We start from the raw sequence: 19,147 nt of genomic DNA, 5'->3' as shown, positions 1-19,147 counted from the left end.
CAGTGAAGTTTTATCATCTCTTTTATGTTGGTATCTCAAGCAATTAGATCTAAAATAGGTTGTAGTAGGCTAAGTTTGATTCTCTTCCTCAGAAGCGGTTAGTAGGCTGAACAAACTTAGTGGGTATGGTGCTAGGTTTGAATGTGTCCTCCAAAAGCCCATGTCTTGTCAACTTAATCCTCAAATTCATATGTTATTCATATGTTGGTGGTGGGGCTTTGGGGAGGTCATTAGGATCACATGAAGCCGTGAGGGTGTAGCCCCCACGATGCCATCAATGGCTTTATATGAAGAAGAAGAGAGATTGGAGCTGGAACACTTGCTCTGTCTTGTGAGATAATACCCTCAACCAAGTTATGATGCAGTCAGAAGGCCGAGCAGATGCTAGTATCCAAGAGACTTACTCACCTCCAGGACTAGAGGCTAAATAAACTTCTATTCCTTATAAATTGCCCACTTTTTAGCATTCTGCTGTAAAGGTCAGAAAACAGACTAACACCTGTGCTGGGTGGGAGCTTGAACTTGTTAACATGTTGTATCTCTCCCAAACATCGGAGTCTATGACTTTGTATGTTTATGCTCCAGCTCAAGAGGAAGCTACCTTGGCAGTCCCCACACCTAGCTAGTTTGTTGGATATCATGATCATTTCATGAACCCAAATAGTTGAAATGAAGAGATAAGCCAGGGAGCTCTACCTTTAGGAAAGTCATGATTTATCTGGTAAATATATGGATGCCACAGGTAAAAAATAGGGGAAGAAATGACTTTTCAAGTGGTTCGCCTAGAAATATTGATCTGCCGCTAAGAGGCTCTGTAATTCTTTTTGAGACTTATCCTCATCAAGCCACCACCATTGCCACCTTCATCATCCTCATCATCATCTCCGTCACCAGGATCTCCACCAACACCATCCAAAGCTGAAGCTCTGTAGCCTCTGTCCCCCTTAAACCATCCCCATATCCCTTCCCTCCAGCTGGCAACCATCATTCCACTTTCTGTCTTTATGAATTTGCCTCTTCTACATACATACCTCATTTAAGTACAATCAAATAGCATTTCTCTTTTCGTGACAGGCTTATTTCACTTAGCCTAATGCCCTCAGGTTCATCCGGGTGTAGAATATGTCAGAATTTCTTTCCTTTTCTATGTTTAATAATATTCCATTGTATGTTTACACCACATTTTGCTTATGTATTCATCCATCAGTGGAAATTTGGGTTGCTTCCAACTTCTGGTTATTGTGAATAATGCTGCAATGACCACAGGTACACAATGTTGCATTGTGACCCTGCTTCCAGTTCTTTGGGGGCGTATACCCAGAGGTGGGATTTCTGGAACATGTGGTGATTCTACTGTTATTATTTCCCAACGTGGCTGTGCCATTTCACATTTTCATCAATAGTACACAAACGTTCCACTTTCTCCACGTCCTTAGCAATCCTTGTTATTGTCTGTCCCCACCCTCCATGGCAGCCATTCTAATAGGTGTAATGCTATAGATCCTAATTTTTAAATTCACTCGCATATGTACCTGGGAGTCTATTTTATCACATAGTTTTAGTTATTTGTAAATTTTTAGATGATTTCATTTTTGATTTGCATTATTTCTCTTTCCTCATTGGGAAAATATTTCAAGAAGCAGCACTGAGCACTTTTCTCAGGTCTTTGGAGAGTGTGTTGATGTGAAGGAGCTATCTGACAGGGTTTCTGCTCAGTTACTTACATTCTTACTGGGAGCTCACTTAGTTTTATGCTGGCTCTGGTCAGACCTACTCCTGTCTGGTGACTTAGCAATCTGCTCTAGTTCTTGAAAGGTAGACATGCTGGAACCCCACTGAAGCCAAGTGAAGGGTGAGGAGGTAACTCTGCACAGGAAGAATAAATGGGGTGAACTGTGGAGCTGGGACTAGACATGGGAGTTTGGAACAAAGAATGGCCTGATTAGAACTCAAATTTGTATTGGAAAAAGTTGGGAAATAATGTCAGAGCAGCTTGCGACAGATTTGGGAGGATCTCAGAAGTCAGGAGAGATGTTTGGAGTTACTGGGGCAGCTTGTAGAGTTCTCCATCAGGGCTGTACCCAGCGAGCTCTGAGAGGAGTTTGTGTTGATGGGAGGGTGGCTAACCAGGCAAGACCATCATCAAGGATACTAGATTTAACAGATTAGCCTAAAACCTACCTTTAAGAAAGGAATTGTAGGCTTTGAATACAACTCAGATATGGGAGTTCAGAGATCAAAGACACTTCTTTTCGAGCTATGGAATATTCTGGGGATGAAATAATGGTTGTGGGGACCTGTGCTATGGCATGGTAGGTTAAGCCTCTGCCTGTGGTGCCACCATCCCATATAGGCTCTGGTCCGAGTCCTGGCTGCTCCACTTCTGATTCAGCTCCCTGCTAATGGCCTGGGAAAACAGTGGAGGATGGCCCAAGTGCTTGGGCCCCTGTACGCACGTGGGAGACCCAGAAGAGTCCTAGCTCCTGGCTCCTGGCTTCAGCCTGGCCCAGTCCTGGCTGTTGTGGCCATTTGGGGAATGTACCAGCATTGGAAGACCTTTCTCTCTCTCTCTGTAACTCTGCCTCTCAAATAAATATTTTTTAAAAAAAGAAATAGTGGTTGTAGGTGTCGCTCCCCCTCTTCGTGGAGGAACGACACAGGACCCTGCGCTGTTCTTTCGTCTGCTCGGCCCTCCCCGGGTTTGCTGCTGGTTCTTCCCGGGTTGGCTACTATCCCTTCCACCTCCGTGGAAGGGCAGTTCCCCCTGGCCGCATTCCCCACTTCCGCAGGGGAGCGGCACACCGCCGGCCGGCTTTCTCGGGGGCTGCACGGGTTCCCTTAGATGTTCCCCATAGATGTTCCCGGTGCATGCCGTCTCTCTCCTCCTTTATAGTCCTCCTCCGCCAATCCTAACTCGGCTGCCCACACGCCGAGTACGTTGCTCTCCTCCAATCAGGAGCAAGTCCTACAGTTCCTTGGTTGAACTGGAGGCAGCTGTGTAGAAGCCTCTTTCTTCTCTCCCAGCGCCATATTGTGGGAGAGCAGATGCATAGAATAAGTCTTAATTCCAGTAACAATATAGTCCGAGTTGCTCCCCACAGTGGGAGAGCAGATGCATAGAATAAGTCTTAATTCCAGTAACAGTATAGTCCGAGTTGCTCCCCACAGTAGGGAAGATGGAAAGCCCCTAGAATGGTACTCATTAGGCTTGTGTTAAAGGACAAGCAGTAGAAAAAACAAATATCAGCAGCGTAAACAACAGTGTGGAAGTTTACACTGCTGACTGTAAACCAAAGTCCACTGGGAGCAGACCAGCCAGGCTCTCGTGGCCACAGAGACCTTGGTGTGACTAACACCCAGCTCCACTTCCCGATGACCTTTCCTCCTCTTCCTTTCGCTTTCATCTGACTGCAAAAATCCCAGCTTTCCCCCCCTCTTGGCTTCCCCACAACCACAAGGAGCCAGGAGCAAATGCCATTCCGTTTCTGCACCGAGTGTCTAACTGCCCTTTCATTTGACCCCTCCTGCTTCAGCTCTCACCTTGGGTTGTTTGCATCTGCCTGCTCAAATGATCTTGCGTCTCTGCTCGACTCTGCCCTTCTCACAGCTGCTGAGTCACCCTCCTGAAGAGCCTCTCTGGTGGCCAGCATTGTGGCACGATGGCTTAAACTGATGCCAGCATCCCATATTGGAGTGCCAGTTCAGTTGGTTAAGATGGTGACATCAAGGACCACAGTTGTGGTATAGTGGGTAAAGCCACCACCTGCAATGCCAGCAACCTATATGAATGCCAGTTCAAGTCCTGGCTGCTCTACTTCTGATCCAGCTCCCTGCTAATGGGCCTGGGAAAGCAGAAGAAGATGGTCCAAGTGCTTGGGGCCCTGCTCCCACGTGGGAGACCTGGAAGAAGCTCCTGCCTCCTGGCTTTGGCCTGGCATGGCCTGTACCTAGCTGGTGCAGCCATTTGGGAAGTAAACCAGCCAATGGAAGATCTCTTTCTCTCTCACTCTGCCTTTCAAATTCAGTAAAATAAATCTTTAAAATAAAATAAAGAACTCATCACTTTGGGCTAAAAGCCCTTGACAACCTCCTATAGTTTCTATAGTAGTTGGAACTCTTCAGCTTGACATTCAAGGCCCTAAGTCAGTGAGCTTAAATCTTGCCCCTTAAGACAATTGCTTCATTTCATTTGAATATTCTCATTTTAAATCTCATCAAACTTTCAAAACACTCTAAGGGAGAGGACTTTCAGATAAATTTCTCTTTAGCACAATTAGTGACTAGGAGATACCACTTTAGCTGAAGTGTTTGCACAATCAAGGCCAATAACAAACTGCTGGCACTCTACCTCTTCAATTGTGTCTTTGTAGATCAAGACTATTTTTCTAGGAACCAGCATTGTAGCATAGTGGGTAAATGCCTGAGATGCCAGTATTCCATATGGGTGCCAGTTCGAGTCCCTCCTGCTCCACTTACAATCCAGCTCCCTGCTAATGGCCTGGGAAAAGCAAAAGAAAAAGGCCCAAGTGTTTGGCCCCTTGCTACTCATGTGGGAGACTCAGAAGAAACTCCTGGTCCCTGGCTTCACTGTGGCCCAGGGCTGGCTGTTGTGGCCATCTGGGCAGTGAGCCAGAGGACCATAGATCAATTGATATTCTCTGTCTCTCTCTCTTTCTTCCTCTCTCTCTCCCCCCTTCTCTTAGTAACTATTTCAAAATAAATAAATAAAACTTTTTTAAAAAAAAGACTATTTTTCTAGCTTACCAAAGACCCATGAGCTTTTTGGATTCCCGTTCAGTCCCCAAAAGTCTCAGTGAAGTAGTTATGTCTGAGAAGGGTTGACCTGATGGCAGGAGAACCCCTCTGAGGTGCTGGATGTGACCAGCGACTCCCGGCTTTGTGAGCTCTGCCTTGCTCTAGATGCTTTCATGATGCAAAGAGACCCAACTTCCCCACCTCTGTCCCTGAAGGATGGGGTCATGGGTAGGGTGTTTATGTTCTTGGGGTCTGGCTTAGGTTAGAGATGAATTTGAATCTCGATTCTAATGCCCACCCTCCTCTGATCTTGGCATTTCGCCTCATTTCTCTGACTTCACTTGCCTCGCTCATAAAATAGAGAGGAATCACAAGATTCCCACCCTTCAACGTTCTTGTTGTGAAGACTAAAGATGCTGGATTTGCGCACTTTCCACTTCACCTGGGTTGTGGGGATTTTAATGTTCCCTCTCCCTCTTTTCTAGGTCTACTGTAACAGGTTGGCACAGATGAGGTGTCTTAATGGAAGTTTATCTTTGCACCGTTCTGGAGGCTGGAAACCCCAAATCAAGGGAAGTGTAGCCTCAATCTCCCTCCCTGGCTCCAGGGAAGGAACCTTTCTTCTTACTTCCGAGTGTGTGGTGCTTGCTGGCGGTGTTTGGCATTCTTTGGCTTGCAGCTGCATCACCTCAACCTCTGCCTCCATCATCACATGGTGTCGTCCTTAGGAGCCTCTGCTGTCTCTTCTTACAAAGAGATTAGTCACTGGATTATGGCCCACCCTCATCCGGTGTGACTTCCTCTCCACTACTTAGATCTACAAGGATCCTGTTGCCAAATGTAGGTCACATTTTGAGGTTTCTGGTGAACATGGATTTGGGGGAGATAGGATTTACTCCAGAATACCCTCTATGAAGTCTGCCGTAAGCACTAGACAATGCAGGCTGAAGGCTTGGCATGTCCTACTGCAGGGAGTGAGCAGTGAATGGTGGCTGCCGCTGCTGCTGTTGTCCACAGCCATGACCCCCTCTCTACCCCTTCCTCCGCCTCCACACCTTGCGCCTTCATCTGCTAGCCTCTTCTCTCCCCACTCAAGGAATGATCAGGTGCCCGTGAGTCTGAAATTCTCTTCTCTAGGGAAAGATTGATTGATTTTTGCAGGGAGAGGGTAAGGGAAGGTGCTGAGGAACGTGGTGCCTCACTAAAAGCATCTATGCATGGGAAATTGGAGGAGCGGATGCTAAGGGTCCAGCTGGCATACACAAAAAGATTGGTGGGCCGCAAACAGCAGCACCTGCAGTTGAGTTCACATTGACAAACAATTGAGCTGGTAGCTTTTTTTTTTATTTGACAGATAGAGTTAGATAGTGAGAGAGAGACAGACACAGAGAGAAAGGTCTTCCTTTCACAGATAGAGTTAGACAGTGAGAGAGACAGAGAGACAGAGAGAAAGGTCTTCCTTTCATTGGTTCACTCCCTTAATGGCCGCCACGGCCAGTGCTGCGCCAATCTGAAGCCAGGAGCCAGGCACTTCCTCCTGGTCTCCCATGCAGGTGCAGGGGCCCAAGCACTTGGGCCATCCTCCACTGCCCTCCCGGGCCACAGAAGAGAGCTGGACTGGAAGAGAAGCAATCGAGACTAGAACCTGGCGCCCATATGGGATGTTGGTGCCACAGGTGGAGGATTAACCTAGTGAGCCACGGTGCCGGTCCCGAGCTGGTAGCTTGTTACATCAGTAGTTCAGGCAGTCAGGGTGGGGGACACTGTCAAGAGGCTGGAAGGAACTATTCAGGTATATGAAAAGTTCACTGAATGAGACACAGAAGACAGGCTGTGGGAGGTGGACTAGCAGAAAGGACAGCAGCTGCTTGGGATCTGGCCCCAGCTCTGCCTCTGGCTCCATGTGTGAGTTGGGGCCAATCCCTTCCCCATCTGGGTTTCAGTTTTCCATATGTTGGATGAGGGTTAGTCCACGAGAGCCTTGGGGCCTCACACCTATTGAAGGGCCTGGAGAAGGGAAGGGCTAAGGAGAGCCACAGGAGAGCTGGGGTGAAGTTGTCTGCGCCTTCTACCACCTGCAAACATTGCCCGTTCAGTTTGGTATAATGGAAAAAGCTTTAGACATGGAAGGTGGTGATGGTTGTGCAACAGTGTGAATGTACCTGAAGCCTCTGAACTACATACCTAAAAATGGTTAGAACGGTCAGTTTTGTACCATGCATGTTTTACCACAACACAAAAATAAACAGCAAAAATCATACATTCATGGCAGGATGTTCACAATTTATAAACTCTTCTATCTATGTTCCCATGTGATGATCAAATGGCTGTGTGAGGCAGGCGCAGTAAGTGTCTCTGTTCCTATTTTATAGATCAGCATGCTGCCATGGGAAGATGCTGTCACCTCCTGCTCGCACATGCAGTGTCATTTCCGGTAAGTCACAGTGATTGCCTCTTGGCACTCCAAAAATGGGGATGCGTTCCTGGGCTCTGCGTCCCCCAACACAATGCCACGCACTGTGAGTACTCTGGGCTTAGCTCTCGGTCGCGGTGATTGGGATGTTGAGGGGAGGAAGGAGAAGGTAATGAACAGTGAGTGATTCAAGCGATGTATTTTTATCCAGCATGGTCCACTGTCCACTGTGTGCCAGGCACTCATCTAGGCTCCACAGGCTCAGCAGTCACCTCCCCAAGGAGCTTCAGAATCTCACGAGAAGATAGACAATTGACCATAAATATCAAGATGTAACTGGTCAGGCTCAAGCATATGATGTGCTACCGTGGGGCGGTTCCAGGTGCTTTGGGTAGGAAGAGTGGAGAGGCCTGTTGACACTGTGGAGTAGTCAGGGAAGACTTCCTGGAGGAAGTGAGCCTGCAACCCAAACCCATCAGAGTAGTGGGGCAGGGCTGAAGCTGGCTCCAAGGATGGACCACCCAAGGGTTATGGGAAAGCTGGAGAAGGTTCTGTTTTACTTCCTGTTGTTGCAACATTAACTTCCTCAAAGGGACTTTCGGAAAAAAAAAAAAAAAAAAAGAAAGAAAAAAAAAATGGTTTCAGGAGCTGTTATTTTTTGCCTCCTGGTTTTTGAAACTGGGCTGAATGGAGGAAGTTTACTGTGAAACTCGTAATGCCCTTGGCATTCATAAACCAATTACCCCATAGCTCACTGAACATCAGAGGCATTTAGTGTGAGCGCAAAGGCCCTGGGATACTCCGGCCCCTTATGGATGCCAGGCCTCAGGTTCCACTCCCGAGCCGCGGGCACTCGCGGGGGTCCTCAGAGATGGAGGAGCTTGATGTTCTGTCCCCTGAGAGACCACAGGCTCTGTTTGTGTGGTGTGAATGTCAGTGCGCTGTGTGGGGGGCAGCTAAGCAGTGCTGTGCTCCCACCCTCTTCCCTCTCTGCTCTCGCCTCCCCGGGCTTCTCACGGCTGTGGGGACCGGTCCTGCGCAATCCTGCTCCTCCTCACTGAGGTCCAGCTCGGGCCATCCCCACGTGGACATCAGCAGTGTCACCTGAGAACCCTTCCGTTGTCTGGGCTCTTTTGCTTATCAGCTCCATGGCCAGTTTCCTACCTGTAATATGGGGATGATAATGCTGACTTCCTAAGATTGGTCCTTTGAATTGTTCGGATTTTGCATTTCACGGATCTGGTAACAGGGCTCAAAAATTAAGCAAGGTTAGACAGTTGATAGCGACAATCAGGATTGCAGCTCGGGTTTTCGGTCTCTAAATCCAGCACTGCTTCGACCAGCAAAGCTTCCTTCCCACTTGTCCAGCGGGATGGGTAGATGGACCCGCTCTGGGTCCTCAGCATGTAGCTTGCAGTAGAGTGGCCTGGAGGGACCAAGTGAGCACTGGGCCTACAAGAAAAATACCGGGAAACCAGGACACTGTAGCAAGCCAAGAAAGACAACTCAGCTAGACTGGTCTGGCTGTCATGTCATATCGTGGGTTGTCAGTTTAAATTTTTTGGTGTCATTGTTTTTGTGCCAACTCATTGGTTGGAAGCAGAGGTCTCTGTGAGAACATTGGTCTAGGAGTGTCACATGTGTTGTTGCTGCAGACTAGGGCTGTGGCGTGCTCACAGCTCCACTTCCCTTTGTGTGGGCAGCAGCAGGTCATGTGTCCTTGACGTCGACCCTGGACTCACTCTGTAGTCACGCTGTGCATGCGAGTGTCAGGTTCAGATTATGAACCTGTCTGAAGGACTCACTGCCACCTCCCTTAGTTCCTCTCCCCCAGCTGCTCAGGACTAGCTGCTGGACTTCCGCCGTCCCTTGCACGGACTCAGTTGTATCTCGCAGGCTTTTGGCCACACTCCTTTAAGTTAGAAAAGAGGTGTATTTTTTTCCTCTTCTTCCTGTTAATTCCTTTTTGAAAAAAAAAGGATAGAGAAACATGAAGCATTTTGAAAGAGACAGTTAATCAATACACATTATTCTCCAAACATTCTAGGAAATTATAAAGTGCCTCCTAAAGGCCTCTTCAGATATCTGTGTGCCTGCCCTTCAGAGAGAAAGTTTCCTCTTGGCACATAAAGAAGTCAAATTAGGCCCAGAAGAGACTATCCTTGTTGGAGCGTGAATGTCAAAGGAACGATCTTCGGTGAAATAGCTGTTCCTCTCAGCGCGCTCTGGAGGGAAGAACGCGGGTTATCGGGAATGCCACGCAGTACTCCGTGAGAGAGTTTCGGGGGTCACAAGAGCTGATATTTGCTTGAGGTCTGAGTGTCCTGCTAAGTAAAGATTTTCACTTTTTCCACTTGGGGGTGAAGAAAATCTTCACTTCGGAAGGCACCAGGATCTGAGCGCTGCGCAAGAATGGAAGGCAGCAGCCTTGCCCGGGGCGGCGTCGGAGCGCCTGTCTCCAGGCTCAGCGGCCCCTGCTTGGGAACTGCCCCTTTGCTCAAAGGCGTGGGGCGACCCCCACCGCCTGCTCTGCCAGCTGTCCCAGAGGACAGCCGCCTCGGAGGATATTTACAAACACGCTCCTGGTGATCAGCCTGCAGAGCTCAGAGATTCCAGGAGAACTTTGAGAAAAAGGCAGTCTCTAAGAACTGAAACTGAAGGAGTTTCACAAGCATGAGTCAGGCTAAAGTTAACATTTTCTGTGGGTGGGTCCCATGATTCCCGCTCAGGCTGGGCCAATAGGCTTCAGTCTACTTTTGGGAGGGGATCACAGCTGAACCCAGTGCCTGTGAAGAAGTCACACTGTTCACAGCCTTTTGGGCTTCACATTGCAAGACTCAGAGGCCCCACTCACCAGCAGCCAAGGGCTAATGCAGGTGCAGTCTACTCCAGTGAAATGCACTAGCATGCAGCATTGTTCAGAGGATGGTTTGCAACGCGGTCTTCCCATTTTCCACGTGTATATTGTTGGGCCAGTTACCCTCAGGGAGCTTCAGTTCCCACATGTGTAAAATAGGAACATTACTGTATTTCTTAGGTAATATAACTGATCTGAAGCATGCACAGCGTTTAGCACAAAGCCTGGCCCCGCAGAGCCATCAGTAAATGACAGATTGAGGCCGGCGACGCGCTCAGTAGGCTAATCCTCTGCCTTGCGGCGCTGGCACACCGGGTTCTAGTCCTGGTCGGGGCGCCGGATTCTGTCCCGGTTGCCCCTCTTCCAGGCCAGCTCTCTGCTGTGGCCCGGGAGTGCAGTGGAGGATGGCCCAAGTGCTTGGGCCCTGCACCCCATGGGAGACCAGGAGAAGCACCTGGCTCCTGCCATCGGATCAGCACGGTGCGCCGGCCGCGGCGGCCGTTGGAGGGTGAACCAACGGCAAAGGAAGACCTTTCTCTCTGTCTCTCTCTCTCTCACTGCCCACTCTGCCTGTCAAAAAAAAAAAAAATGACAGATTGAAAAAATGACAGCAACACAAGAGATGGGCACGGAGCTGTCTCCTGGGTTTGGTCATTCAGTGAGACAAGACCCTTCCTCTTGGACTTACACCACTTAGGAGATCAGGCTAGACCAGGGAGCTGCTTGGTAAAATCAGACCCAAGAAAACCGAGTTTGAAGTCAGGACCCTTTGTTATTCTGAGAAGGTTTCTGTCAGGCCCCATGAGTGCTAAAGATCAAGGCACCCTGTGCCCTGGTAGTGCCGGAGTCTGCTGGAAACTTGGTACCCATTGGTCAGCTCTTGCAAAGCCTCAGCCAGGCCAGCCACCTCTGGTTGACACGTGCCCCTCCCGAAACCCTTGGCTACACCACTCACCAAACTGGCTTAAGTATGGCCATGTCTGAAAGATTGCTCTGGTCTCCTAGTGGACTCAAAGACACTGCACACATCCTCCTACACATCTCAAAAGTGCCAGATATTAATATAGAGGCGGGGGATATAGTGGTAAATGGAGACTGAATGCCTGCTCTCTCCCACTGGGCTTACTTTCCAGTGGGGAGACAGACAGTAAGCAAGAATATAATATAATGTGATGTGATGTATTATGCTAGATAATATCTAAACAAGTGCTATGAAGAAACAAGAAGCCCCAGAGGAGATCAGAAAGGCCTTTCTCAGGAAGTGACATTTGAGCAAGCTCGTGGATTGAGTACACGTGCCTCTCGGGGGTAAAATGCTCCATGCAAGTGGAATGACAAGCACAAACTTCCTGGGGCAAGACAGTGATCGGTGGGCCAGAGAAGCAGAGGGACTGGAGCAGAGGAAAGCGAGGAGATGGAGGAAATGGAGCTGAGAGGCGGTGGGAGGCCAGAGCAGCGAGGGCCTTGTAGGTCATGGTAAAGTTCATTCCGAATGAGACAGGAAACGGTGGGAGGACGTTGTGATTGATCTGACGGATGCCTTTAAATGGTCACTCTGGCTGCTGCAGGGAAACTAGTTGATAAAGGGGTAAGGACAGGAAAAGGAAGATTGGTAAAGACCCTTTCGTAGCATTCCAGACAAGGACGCTTGCGGGTTGGAGTGGGCGCTTTTGGTGGAGGAGATGAAAGGTGGTTGTATTCAGGGTATATTTCAGACATGGAAGTGACAGTACAGCTGGGGAGGTGAATGGAATACAAGAGTCCAAGATTTCATCTGCACACCTGATGAAGAGAGTTGTTGGCAGTGAAGAGTCAGGTGGAGAGGCAGTAATTCCAGGACCAAGTGCAAGGTGGCTGTCAGTCACCTGCGTGTGGTCCCTGTGTGGTCTCTGGCGCATCAAGTGGTTGGAAGACCATTCGAAGGCCTCACTGTGCCAATCCAAGGATGTGGTAGGCACTCCCAGCCTGTGCTCACAGAACTGAACGCAGATTGAGTTCCAGGCACCTGCAGAAGGCATTCCCTGGATGCTCGTTCTTCAGAAGGACACAGACTGAGGGGTGGGGGCTGGGGATGGTTACAAGCTGGGTTGCAGTTGAGAGATGTTCCGCCCTGTGCTTGGATTTGAATTTTTTTGTGTGTAAATAAGGGGGAGGAGGGAAGACATTTGGCATACTGATTAAGATGCCACGTGGACTCCTGCATTCTGTATCAGAGTGCCTGGGTTCGAGTTCTGATTCTGCTCTTGACTCTAGCTTCCTGCTAACAGGAAGTTGATGGCCCAAGTACTTGAGTCCCTGAAACCCACGTTGGAGGCACAAATTGAGTTCCTGGTTCCTGGCTCCAGCCTGGCCCGGCCCTGCTGTTACAGACACTTGGGGAGTGAACCAGCAGATGAGAGACTGCTGCCTGTCTCTAAAATAAATAAAAACTTTTCAAAGAGGTGGGGGAGGGAGACTCAAATCCATACACCGTCTTACAATTTAATGAGTGCTTCCAAATCCTCATCTGTTTATCCTACAAAGTTAGAACTACCACCTTCATTTTGGAGATGAGGATGTGCAAGTTCCAAAAAGTTCAGTGACTTGCCCAAGGTCACTTCGCTAACAGACGGGAGAATCCGCAAATCTCGGTTTTGTGATCTCCAAATTATTTCCGTTTTGTGATTATTGTGGAATGGTCACACATTAATCCAATCAGTATGAAATAGCCAATCAGTTTTGCCTAAGATGGATCTGAAGTGTCTTCTGGACCCCTGTGGACTACAAATGACCTGTGTCCTCAGCCACCCCTCAGGGTTCCCCTCCAATCAGAGCCTTCTGTGGCAGCTTTGCTTCCTTGGCAACCACGCAGCTCCAGAGTTCACCCTCAACTCCTGTCTCTCTTAACAAATTCCTTTTTATCAATGGCTCATTTGCATTCAAAGAGGTTTTCTTGCCAACCGATATTTTTGGGAACATTTTACAACTCCTGTTGCTAAAGTTCTGAGAGAAGCTGCTTCAAAAAGGCTCAAACCCTTTCTCTATTGGACCATTTCACAACACAATTAGAAGAGAATAGTTTTTCAATGTGCACTTCAGTATTGCCTGCAAATATCACTTAGTTCTGATTGAGACCACAGCTGTGTCTACACAGTGCTAAACATCTGGATGAGAACTGAGAAAGGAAGGTCATGTGATGTCAATACTGAGTGAAAGGTCAGCTCCCATGTCCTGTAGGCACTGTTAGTGATTGCCCTTGGGACCCTCAAATCGGCGCTGGACCTCCTGGCAATCATACCAGCATATGAGGGAGTGGCCAGAGCCTAAGACTTGAAGGAAAACGTCAAGCTGTCAGTTTGAATTCGGTGCTTCCTGGTGTGTGATCTTAGCAACCCTCAGTTTCCTCCGTCTGTGAAATGGAAATGCGAATACCTACAAATAAATAAAGAGGAATAAATAAAGCAAAATGTTTAACTAGGCAGGGGTCATGTTGTATTTACCTGTGCATCTCTAGTTCCAAGCACAGGCGTGTAGTAAGAACTGCATACAATTTTGCTGAATAACTTATGAACAGTTATATTGTAGGCAATGCTATAGCTATAGACCTATTATTTATAGAGCTCTATTCTGTTTGCCAGTTCCCTCAGGTACTTAAGCAAATTTTCCATTTCTAGAACATGAGGACACATAACCCAGAAAAAATATTTACTAAAAGCATAAAATATTCTATGCTAGGTGTAAATAATATTTTGTCTCAGTCCGTAACTGGGAATAACCTAGCTTTTGTTCTATTTGGAGCACCTGTTTGTAATCCATGTCGTAAATATTTTCATGATTATTGCTTAGTAGTCAATGAGTTTCTTTGTTGGCATAGAATTTAAGATATTTCCCTAATAAGGACACCCAGTGTTAAAGCAATGAATTTCTATAGCTATGCAGTTCGGAGAGTTACCTAGGAGATGAAAAGCTAATCTGTCTGGAATTTCTGCCCTTGAGACCAAAGATACTATAAATTTGCTCTGGAGGAAAATAATCAGGGTAAGCATCTTAATTTCTCCCATCTCGTTTCCAAGCAGATGTCGCCGTGTTTTAGCCTGGAATTCATCATCTCTCTGATACATCAACATTGACATATTACATCTTCATCTCTTATTATAGAAAATGGAAATGAAACCAGAATGTGAGCATGTTGAATGAATTGGACTCCCCAGAGATTTGGGGGAGAAGAAAACCACCTCCCACTTGCCTTTAACTTTTGAATTTCTTGTTTCCTTCATGTTTGGATTGCACTTTGAGAAGTCCATCTGGAAGTTCACTTTTTATATTTTGCAAATGCAAACAGAGCTTATTATCAAAAGACAAACCCTCAGAGGAAGAAAAACAGTTGGGAAGGGGCGGGGGTAGGGGAGGGAGAGAATCACCTAAAAAATCCCATGGCAGTATTTAAGGTGAAACTGGAGAGCTGAAACTCCATTTATTTCTTGCTTTTCTTTGCCAGTCTGCTAGTTTGGGTGAATGCGAATATGTTTAGCCGTTCACTTCCTATCTATTAAGCTCCCTGTGTAGAGAATGAGTTTGGATAGGTGTCAACACCTGCAAATGTCACCAATCCTGTAATACCTTTGTGGCACTGTTATCAAAATAGCCCTGCACAGTCTGCCTGAGACTCCAGTCACCCCACAGTGGGCACCAGTACACTTCTTTGCTTATTCTGGCCAAAAAAAATTAAATAAATAACATGTTCAGGATTTCAGGATCCTATTATATGTTGAGAGAATTGCGTTCTTCTTGAATTCCTTACGAAGTCACTCTGGTCCTTGGAGATTAGAAGTTTAAACTTGGAAGGCCACACCTCGCCGAGCTCTCTCCATTTGGGCTCCCCAGCCGTTTCTGTCGCAGCCAGACTTAATCCCCTTCGGACATATCAAGTCAGCCATCAGTCGAGGTGGGCTTTCTTTCCTGCCACATGCTACAGAGATTAAGGCCACCTGATTTTCCCATTTTTCTCTTGCACATTGACCGCAGACTCAGATGTAAATAATGTTTACAAGTCAGACCAAACTTGGAAGTCATTTTGTCCAAGAGTCCATCTTTCCCTTCAGTCCCAAAGGCTAAGGCTCCTTTGGTCGTTGCAGGCCTTGGAATAAGCATTAGCACCCCACAGCCTCTTTGCAAATTTGGGACCAGGGAAGAGAGAGACAAATTTCCTTCAGTAGGTCTGGGGAAAACTGTCAAGGTTAGACATAGAGGCACATGAAAATAGCATTGGATTTTGACTGGGAACTAAGTTCAGGTACTAGCTTTATGCCTCTGGCTGGGTGACCTTGGGCAGGGAGCTTCATCTGCCTAGGTCATGTTTTCACTTGGAAGAAGGGAATGCTGTGGTCTGTCTTCTACAGTCCACAGATGACTGGGTTAAGGGATGTGAGGATATCTTGAAGACAAGCACATGCTATTGAAATGAGACCTACCACTATTGTCATTTACATCATGCTCTAGGTTGTCTGATGATCGCTTACTCCAAGTTTTGTGACAAGTTCCAAATGCATCAGGAGGTTTCCCTTCTGCCCTCTAAACCTCCATTTTCTCATGAAACAAGATGAAAATGGTCCTGCATCACTCACAGATTCAGTGAGACAGTGAATGAGTGGTCAGTGGTCTTGTCCCTTTACCTCTTGGCACTATCCTGAGACCTGATTGAGTAGCTTCTCATGTATATCTGAATTCCAGTCTCCAGTCCCCTCTGGAGACAGGGTTGGGGACCTTGGCACTGCCCTGTTGGAGACACTGGAGAGTGGAGCTGTCCCCTCATCCTGCTGTCCAGTCCTGTCCAATCTGCTTCAAGAGGAATGTCAAGAGAGCACAGTCAGAGGGAAGAGCCGAGGTAGAGGAGGCACTGGAACAAGGTCACTGGATGTGTATTCAAGGGAGCTGGGATACTGACCCTGGACAGTACATGATGGGGCAAAACACAGAAATCTGACAAATACCCTAATGTATTCTATAGCATTACTCTTAAGTGTGTTCCTGACCATTATATATTCAACAGCATTTATCAATTTGTGATTTTATAATCACATTTGTTAAATTAAAAAGAAATCGACACCACTTTTTACTGCTATAATGTGGAGAACAAGCCACCTCCCTCCCAAAAAGTCTGAGTATATTTTATGCTGAAGTTACTTTCTGTCCAGGCCAAAACAACATAGTTCCACTTTGATATTTTTTCTCTTTGGATTTTGGAAGTTTTCATACAGCTCAACAAATCTATAAATCACTGAGAAAAAATTTTTGAAAAATAATACCTCTATTTTGTGTTATGAACACTGATCTGTTCCTTTCTATTCTATAAGTTTACCCTATCTTCTGTCCTACCCTACCCTACCCTATCCTATTCTAATCATTAAATATAATGCTGATGTAATCCCAAAATTGATTTTAGGGCCCATTAATGAAAAATATTGATGTAGAAGACATTTCTAGTCTCAAGGGATGGAATTAAGACTTTAAGTAACAAATCAAAACAGATTTAAGCTCAAAATAAGAAAGAAATTACTAATAATTAGACACACCCAAATATAGAATGGGCCTCTAAAGGTAATGAGACACTTGTTCTTGAATATTTTCGATAGTCGATTGAAATTTTATAGGCCTATAATTTTATATGCTAGGTCTGTGGATTAAGGGTTCTCCAAGCTCAGTGATTCCCAGAGTCCACAGTCCACACTGAGCTAAAAGAGAAAATCTGGAATATAAAGGAAGGATTTGGGTCCAAAAAAACTAAAACGAAAGAGGCAAGAAGGATGAATGGTAGCGTCTGGGAGATTGCTTCTTGTTAGCTTGTAAAAAGAAAGCATTCTCTGTTACATTTTTATTCCTTCCTTACTGTGAGAAAGCTCCACTCTTTTTCTTCTTTAGAAAAAATTCTGCTGTTGACAATCGTGCCTTTTAAAGCTGTTGTCCCCACATTTCTGCAATGTTTCCTCTTCAAGTGGTATGGTCACCTTAAACCTCCGTCATGGGTTAGGTGGCCTTTTGAATGATCTCACCGAGCTCGTGCTTCACTGAGTCCTGGGCTTATTACAAGGTCAAGTGTTCAGTCGGCTCAAATAATTGCCTATTGTAGAAATGTATGCATAAATGCATACATGCAAGAGGGCCACTCCAGCTTTCTCAGAAATGAGCATCTGGCTTGCTGCTATAGATCTTTCAAGACACCCTCATATCCCTTATCCCAGTCATCTGGTGATAGCACAATACACACACATGCATTCAGACCCATTCACGAATAAAGTCACATTCACGCCACCATGTTTCTCCTTGTCCCTCCCTCCATTTCAGCCTTCAGTCCATAGCTTTTGTTCTTCTCTCTCAGGAGGACCCATTTGAGTAGCAGCTCACTCACTCCCATGTGATGAGTTCTCTAAAACTCTGGCCAACTTCCCAGGAGGAGGGCAAGGCCTTCTGCTTCTTCTTGATGAGCCTGGACAGTGAAGAAAAAGACACGAGTTGGCTTTTCAATAGGATGTTCTACTGTGTTATACACTCAGTAAATTATACTCAATAAGATAAGTATACAAAAATATAGTGGGCTGGCGCTGTGGCGTAGCGGGTAAATCTGCAGCCTGCAGTGCTGGCATCCCATATGGGTTCAAGACCTGGCTGCTCCACTTCTGATCCAGCTCTCTGCTATGACCTGGGAAAGCAGTGGAGGATGGCCTAAATCCTTGGGCCCCTGCACCCGCATGGGAGACCTGGAGGAGGCTCCTGGCTCCTGCTTTGGATCGGCGCATCTCCAGCCCAGCTGTTGCGGCCAGTTGGGGAGTGAACCAGTGGATGGAAGACCTCTCTATCTCTGCCTCTCCTTCTCTCTCTGTGGAACTCTTACTTTCAAATAAGTAAATAGATAAATAAATATTTTTTAAAAAATGTAACCCAGTTCTTGCCCTAAGAACTTCACCATTTAAAATTTTTTTATTGATATAAAGAAAGCAGATTTCGTGTATTTCACGGATACACTTTTAATATTATGGCCGTACTTTCTTCCCTCCTTCATTCCCTCCCTCAATCCCCTTCCTTCCTTCCTTTCTTTTTTTCTTTAATTTTTGCAAGGACATAATTTCAATCCCCTCTTTAATCACAGGCTTACTTTACCACTAACCATAATACTCAACAAATAAAAATTAAGAAGACTGTAGTTCCATAGAAGTATAAACAGGGCTAAAAACAGCAATCACATCACAAGATGTCCGTTTCATTCCTACACACTTTTTTTGTACTCTACTATTAGTAGCCACATATCAGAGAAAGCAGATGATATTTATCTTTTGGGGACTGGCTTTTCTCACTAAGCATAATGGTTTCCAGTTGCATCATTTTGTTGCAAAAAGACAAGATTTCATTCTTTCTTATGGCTGAATAGTATTCCACAGTGTATATATACCACATTTTCTTTATCCAGTCATCAGCTGATGGACATCTGGGGTGATTCCATAGCTTAGATATTGTAAATTGAGCTGCAATGAATGTGGGGGTGCAGATGACTCATTCATATACAGATTTCATTTAGTTTGGGTGAATTCCTAGGAGTGGGATGGCGGGGTCATGTGGTAGATATATTTTTGTATTTCTGAGGAATCTCCATATTGTCTTCCATAATGGTTATACTAGTTTACAGTCCCACCAACAGTGGATTAGGGAACCTTTTCCCCCACACCCTTGCCAGCATTTGTTGTTATTTTTGTTTTTGAATGATAGCCATTCTAACTGGGGTGAGGGAAAACCTCATTGTGGTTTTTCATTTGCATTTCCCTGATGGCTAGTGAACCTGAGCTTCTTTTCATGAGTCTGTTGGCCATTTGTATTTTATCCTTTGTAGAATGCCTATTCATGTCCTTTGCCCATTTCTACTTGGATTGTTTGTTTTGTTGTTGTTGAGTTTCTTGAGCTCTTTATAGATACTGGATATTAATCCTTCATCAGTTGCATAGTTTGCAAACATTTTCTCCCATTCTGTTGGTTGCCTCTTCACTTTGTTGAATGTTTCCTTTGCAGTACAGAGCTTCTTAGCTCGATATAATCCTATTTATCTATTTTTGCTTTGATTGCTTGTGCTTCTGGGGTCTTTTCCAAGAAGTCTTTGC

At 46.2% G+C, this 19,147-nt stretch overlaps 1 long non-coding RNA gene across 1 annotated transcript in view; it reads left to right on the top strand.

The window, feature by feature from the left end:
- The window catches only part of LOC103349472 (uncharacterized), a 412,891-nt gene that overhangs the window by 313,843 nt on the left and 79,901 nt on the right, over window positions 1-19,147 (top strand). Inside the window, exon 8 of the long non-coding RNA XR_011381209.1 lies at window positions 7,128-7,189. This is a non-coding gene — a long non-coding RNA (uncharacterized lncRNA). The remainder of the gene's footprint in view (window positions 1-7,127; window positions 7,190-19,147) is intronic.

Source organism: Oryctolagus cuniculus, chromosome 1, assembly GCF_964237555.1.
Source record: "Oryctolagus cuniculus chromosome 1, mOryCun1.1, whole genome shotgun sequence".
Taxonomy (NCBI): domain Eukaryota; kingdom Metazoa; phylum Chordata; class Mammalia; order Lagomorpha; family Leporidae; genus Oryctolagus; species Oryctolagus cuniculus.
This window is presented reverse-complemented; position numbering and strand designations above follow the sequence as displayed.